Raw genomic sequence first — 7044 nt, forward strand, 5'->3', positions numbered from 1 at the left:
TGTATCTTGCCCTTGAGGTCTGTGGTGTGTGGTCACTATCGTCAGATGTAGCCACTGGCAGGGGGGTGGACAAAGGGACTGGAGCTGGACTCTGCGATTCTGCCAGTTGAATGGCTGCCGTCACTGCGAAGGACAAAGACTGGACAGTCCGGTGTAACCCACCCACGCCTGAATGAATGCCCTCCATGAAAGCAACCACCTGTGCCAACTTTTTGTCGTGGTCTAGGAAGCCATTGAGGAGAGTTGTCTGGCCCACACACAGCTGGCGCAAAAGGTCCACAGACTCAGCACTGATGGCAGCAGGGTGGACAGGTGCAGGGGCAGCGGTGCCTGGGGTGAAGGACATTCTTCCCTTCTTACTGGTGCGAACATGGGCAGCAACAGTGGAAGTAGCTGGGAGGGTTGGCACTGTACACTGTGTGGTGGAAGAGAAGGCAGAGTCCCCGTTCCCTGTGCCCGCTAACATAGATGCGCCACCGCTGGCATCAGATGACGTTGAGGTTTGCATCTCTGGCTGTGATTCCTCAAGCATACTCCTGTCCCCCTCCGAGGCGCTGGTCACATCTGTGTCACTGTGCTCGTGTGTAGCAGTCGTGCTTGATGCCTCACCACTGGTGTCCATCCCCTGTCCTTCCATGCCCATGGGAGATGCTGCAAGAGATAGATATGTAGGGTAAGTCAGTGGCATCAACACAAACAACATATGCAAGCAATGCACCAAACAAGATGATGATATCCCCATGTTGCACACCACCCTGTGCAGTAACAATGTGCAACCTCAATTCAAAACTCAAATTTTGTGTGTCATCATTCAAACGTGGCATAAGTGAGCCATGAGGACTGCGCATGATCCTTCCTTTCCTTTTCGGCTCCAGGCCTACAAGCAGCCGCAGAGATGTTGATGCCCAAGAAGAATCGAATCTCTATCTATGAGCTCCTGTTCAAGGAGGGAGTGATGGTGGCTAAGAAAGATGTCCATATGGCCAAGCACCCGGAGCTGGCTGACAAGAATGTCCCCAACGTACATGTAATGAAGGTCATGCAGTCGCTAAAATCACATCGTTACGTGAAGGAGCAGTTTGCCCGGAGGCATTTCTACTGGTATCTGACCAGTGAGGGCATCCAGTACCTAAGAGACTTCCTGCATCTGCCCCCTGAAATTGTACCAGCTACCCTGCGCAGAAGCCACCCAGAGACTGGCAGACCAAGGCCCAAAGGTCTTGAAGGTGAGCAAACTGCACGTCTCACCCGTGGTGAGGCTGATAGACACACTTACAGACGCACTACTGCTCCACCTGGTGCTGACAAAAAGGCAGAAGCTGGTGCTGGAGCTGCTACAGAGTTCCAATTTTGCGGTGGATTTGGTCGTGGACGTGGCCAGCCCCCTCAATAAACTCTCTTTTGGATTTGTGTAAAATAAAGATTTTGAAAAACCAAAAAAAAAAAAAAAAGTGAGCCATGTGATTACCACACAGCCAAACAGCCTGACGGTGGCTCCTTTTAACCAGACACACAAATGACTCTGAGCACACCTAGGGCCCTGAGGGGGTCAAAGATTTACCTCAAAACATGTTGCCACTGTCACATCTGGAGGGAGCAGAAGGGGACAACACAGATACAGACTCCAACATAACAGTCCACAATGGCCATGAGCTCATACCATCCACCAGGTCGTTCTTTGGGGCACAACTCCAGTTGCACATTGGTGTCAGACGTCTACTCCTCACAATTCTGACGTCAGGCAATGCACACATTGAGGAATGCACACTCAGATGATTCACACTGCCATTCTCTTCCATGGGATGTCCCTGACTACCCCAATGCAGACGATGCCAGAATCCCACAACTCAGAATGCAATGTCAAGGCCCATTACTCCAATGACATGAGAAAGTACAGGTAGGGAAAATGCATTACAGCTGTACTCAACACAGAGGCCGCTTACAAGCCACTGTATCACACTACCAACATCACAGAGGCCAGCGCTGGCCCAGGCTGTGAACACATGCAGCCACTCACAAATAAAGTCACCCTTCCCAGAATACTCACCCCCAGCTTGCTGCTGATGCTCCTTCAAACGTGCATCCAGCTCAGGCTGTGTCACAGCTAAGATGCAGGCCATTAGTGGTGTTATGCTCTGGTGCGCCAACCTGCCAGCCCGAGGGAGCAGCCCCAGTGTCATCTCTGCCGCGTTCTTGCTCACCGGCAGATGTCATTCCACCTCTTGTGACAGTGTGTGCGCCGTCAGTTGTAGACACCCAGAGCCAGCACCTTGCATGCAATGGCCCTCCACACGGCCTTACGCTGGTGGACTTCGAGCCTCAGGCATGGGAGACAAGAGGGTGAAAAAATCAGTTAAACAGTGTAATGTACCATATCTCCCATTACAGGAGCATGATACTGACTCATCCCAATTTCACCGATATGTCTACCAGAGACAATAATGCATCACACATGGTACATCAGCATGTGAGAATCATTCATAAATGCATGCAGGTATGAGGGTGGACACAGTACCTTCCCATCTCATACCCATGCAGGATGCCAGCACGGAAAGCTATGTGTAGGCTGACCACATCTACTGTCCATTTTTTGGGTGACCAAGACATACATTACATCTCAATATATGTTTGTGGGTAGACTCACTGTGTCCAACACTGCGCAGCCCTCAATGTCCTTGCCCTGTGTATGGCTCACTGTGTCATGGAGGTCACATTGAGGGAAATGATCTTACAAACCCACACCCTTCTCACAAGGCCTGTTGTGTGCAATCTACAGGGCTGAGATGGCTCATTGATGGAGAGTCCCGAAAAAAACACACATGTAACACTCTATACATTCAGTGATGTGTCCTTGTCAGATTGGGCGGTGACTGTGCAGGCCAGGTGGGGTCACACTGAGGTCCAACGTGGGGCATCAGAAATGTTACATGAAGGGACAATTTGAGAGCACAAACAGTGCCTACACATGCGAGTCTGTACACATGCTGGTGGAAATGGAAGGGTCTGCGCACAATAGTACGGCAATTTGCTGTGTCATAGGTGGATGACCCAAAAGAGTGTCGCCCTCGGGTATTGAGGTCCTGAGCATAGTGCTGAACTGGAGATGAAGCATATTTTGAGTCAGACAAAATTTCATCACTACCCTCTGGACAACAACCCTAGCTAAGGCCACAGGTGGGCCTGTGAAGGACATTAGGGACCCACACAGCCATTCACACAAGCAATCACTGTCCTGACTCCTGCATTGCCAACTTGCTGTGTCACTGTATGGCTGACAAGACAATACATGTCCCTCCAATCTTGATGTGCAGGCAGGGAAACGTGTGAAATAGGCTACACACCCCTTTCCCCTGGAGACAGCATGCTAGGCAGTGCATGACACAACCCCACACTCTCAGGCACATACTGCAGCAGATCAACTTCATGTGTGCCCCCCTTGCACTCTCACTTCCACTCTGGAAAACTTACCACGACATTTGGTGCACCGTATAGCCTTGGATACTGTGTGAGCACCTCGTCCACCAGGACCTCCAGCTCCTCGTGGTGAAGGGACTGGCCCGGATCTTCTCAGTCCTCGCCATCTCTGTGGCCAGGAGACAGCAACAGCAGCAGTTGGTGTTGAGGGGTGGCAGGCAGCAGTCCCTGGAGACAGCAGCAGCAGCAGTTGGTGTTGAAAGGTGGCAGGCAGCACTCCCTGGAGACAGCAGCAGCAGCAGTTGGTGTTAAGGGGTGGCAGGCAGCAGGCTCTGTGAGCTGTGGAAATGTGAGGCTCTCACCCACACATATATAGCCCCTGGGGTAGTTTCAGTGGTTCTAAGCTGCTGCAATTGGTGTTCCAGGTCAGCCTTTTTCAAATGCATCCAATGACCGGCTCCACAGTGGCAGAGGACGCCTACCGCGATTTTCAAAATTGCATTAGGCTACCGCGATTGCGGTTCCCATTGGCTGTAAGAGCATGGTCCATGGCGGTGACACACCGCAGGGGCCAGGCGGGCACTACCGCGGTGGTGCATCTTTCAATTGCACCCAATGATCGGCTCCGCGGTGGCGGAGCACGCCTACCGCGATTTTCAAAATTGCATTAGGTTACCGCGATTGCAGTTCACATTGGCTGTAAGGGCATGGTCCATGGCGGTGACACACCACAGGGGCCGGCAGTAGCTATTGCGATTTGTGTGCCATACATTGCTATGAGTGACCGTGATTTTGGTGGCGGAGCATGCCAACCGCCATTTTAGCATGTGTATATAACTATCACTACTGCAAGTGTGGTTTTGGGGGTCCAGGCGGTAGCTACCGTGATTTCGGTGCCATACATTGATATGAATAACTGTGATTTGGGTGGTAGAGCATGCCAACTGCCATTTGGCAATACTAATATGCCTATTAGTACCGCAAGTGTGGCTTTGGCATTGGCTGTGACACACCGCTGGGTCCAGGTGGTAGGAACCGCGATTTGGGTGCCATACATTGATATGAATGACCGTGATTTGGGTGGCATTGCATGCCAACCACTATTTGAGCATGTGTATATGCCTATCACTACCGTGATTTGTGTTGGGCATTGGCGGTGACACACCGCTGGGGCCAGGCGGTAGCTACCGCGATTTGGGTGCCATACATTGATATGAATGACCGGGATTTGGGTGGCGGAGCATGCCAACTGCCATTGGAGCATGTTTATATGCCTAGCACTACCGCGATTGTGTGTTGGGTATTGGCGGTGACACACCGCTGGGGCCAGGTGGTAGCTACCGCGATTTGGGTGCCATACATTGATATGAATGACCGTGATTTGGGTGGCGGAGCATGCCAACCGCCATTTGGCAATACTCATATGCCTATCAGTACCGCGATTGTGTGTTGGGCATTGGCGGTGACACACCGCTGGGGCCAGGTGGTAGCTACCGCGATTTGGGTGCCATACATTGGTATGAATGACCAGGATTTGGGTGGCGGAGCATGCCAACCGCCATTTGAGCATGTTTATATGCCTATCACTACCGCGATTGTGTGTTGGGCATTGGCGGTGACACACCGCTGGGCCCAGGCGGCAGCTACCGCGATTTGGGTGCCGTACATTGATATGAATGACCGTGATTTGGGTGGCGGAGCATGCCAACCGCCATTTGGCAATACTCATATGCCTATCAGTACCGCAAGTGTGGCTTTGGCATTGGCGGTGACACACCGCTGGGGCCAGACAGTAGCTACCGCGATTTGGGTGCCATACATTGATATGAATGACCGGGATTTGGGTGGCGGTGCATGCCAACCGCCATTTGAGCATGTGTATATGCCTATCACTACCGCGATTGTGTGCTGGGCATTGGCGGTGACACACCGCTGGGGCCAGGCAGTAGCTACCGCGATTTGGGTGCCATTCATTGCTATGAGTGACCGTGATTTGGGTGGCAGAGCACTTTGACTGCACCTATGGATACATCATGCTGTGTCAATGGCCAATGGGCAGTTATCAACAGTGCACACTGCCGGTTTGGCCACATGGTTAATGGCACATCATTGTGCACACAATGCCAATGTAACATTTACCCCACTGCTGACTACACATGCCATGTTTGTGAATGTGATTTTGAACATTGGCATGTACTCCCTCACATGTCACTTGTGATAGTGATGGGCATGTACACAGAACAGTGTTGTGATGGACTCTCCAATGTGTACACATGTCAATGTGTGAAAGGGCTCAGAAAATCACAGTGATGTATGTCTTAATGAACAATGTGCAGATTTGACGGTCTACATTTCTTGACTCATGCACACACTTGTTGTTTACGCACAGACTGTGCTCATTGTGTTGTTGATGTGTGCCCTGTTCAACTTACGCCTGAAGGTGTGGCATGTACAGCAGCTAGGTATGAGACAGTAGTGTTGCAGTTTCACACATATGCTGTATGAAATACTCTCAGGGCTGCTCATGCTAGATGTGGCCATATCACTTTGTGCATTCTCATAGTCAGATATTGTTTTGGAGGTGCTTCCTGCCATTGATTGCACACATGTTGGGCTCGTTCCACCACAGACACGTGAGCACATCTACAGGAATAGGAAACATTTCCGTTCCATCAACGTGTAAGTGGTGTGCCAGGCGGATATGATCATCTCGCACGTGTGTGCCAAATTTCCAGGCTTGGCGCATGACTCACACATCATGCGTAACAGCATTGTGCCCCAGCTGATGGCTAATCTGCTTCCTGAGCATGCATGGATTGTGGGTGAGTATGCAGAGTCAATTAGGGTGCTGTGTGTGTGACATGCTGTCCTCTGCCACAGTTGCATTACAAAATAGGTCTGTGTATCTCACACCTAGGTGACTCTGCATATCCCAACCGTCCTTGGTTGCTGAGCCCACTGTGGAATCCCCGGACACCAGCTGAAGTCCGCTACAATGATGCCCATGGGAGGACCCGTTGTGTGGTGAGCGTACCTTTGGTCTCCTCAAGTCACGGTTTCGCTGCCTGGACAAGACCGGAGGTGCCCTGATGTACTCGCCCAAAAAGGTGTGTTAGATCATTGTCGCATGCTGCATGCTCCACATCCTGGCCTTGCGCTAGGAGATCCCACTGCTCCTAGATGGTGATGAGCAGCCGAGGCCCCCGCCCGCAAACCAACCCATGTCGAGTGACAAGGATAGTGGAGAGGAGGAAGGTGTCGACCTGCGACAACAGCTGATCAACCGCTACATCACTTGAAGGTGAGTGACAATGTACAACGGGGCCATTGTCTGCTGATGTTGTTGTTGAAAAGGTCAATGTGAGCTTTGTGACTGCAGCCTGTTGTTGACTCAGTGCTGGCTGCCAATGTTTAGGGAACAGGGTAGTTATGCAGAGCTGCAGGATGTCTATGTCGGTACTGTTGCTCATTGTAATTTGTGCAGGTTGGAGTACCTTGATGACAAGTGTTGTGTGATGGCTGTGATGCCAGCACCTGACTAGTGACTATTGTTCTGTTGTGTTTTCCAAGGTCCCTTCAGCCTCTCCTTGCCTACAGACAATCCATGCTCCTGTGACATTGTAATCATGG

General features: G+C 51.3%; 1 pseudogene; it reads left to right on the plus strand.

Moving 5' to 3' along the window:
• The first annotated feature begins 847 nt into the window (after positions 1-847).
• LOC146868092 (small ribosomal subunit protein eS10 pseudogene) lies at positions 848-1444 on the plus strand (annotated as a pseudogene).
• Positions 1445-7044: the final 5600 nt, after the last annotated feature.

The sequence above is a fragment of the Triturus cristatus genome, chromosome 1_2 (genome assembly GCF_964204655.1).
Source record: "Triturus cristatus chromosome 1_2, aTriCri1.1, whole genome shotgun sequence".
NCBI lineage: Eukaryota > Metazoa > Chordata > Amphibia > Caudata > Salamandridae > Triturus > Triturus cristatus.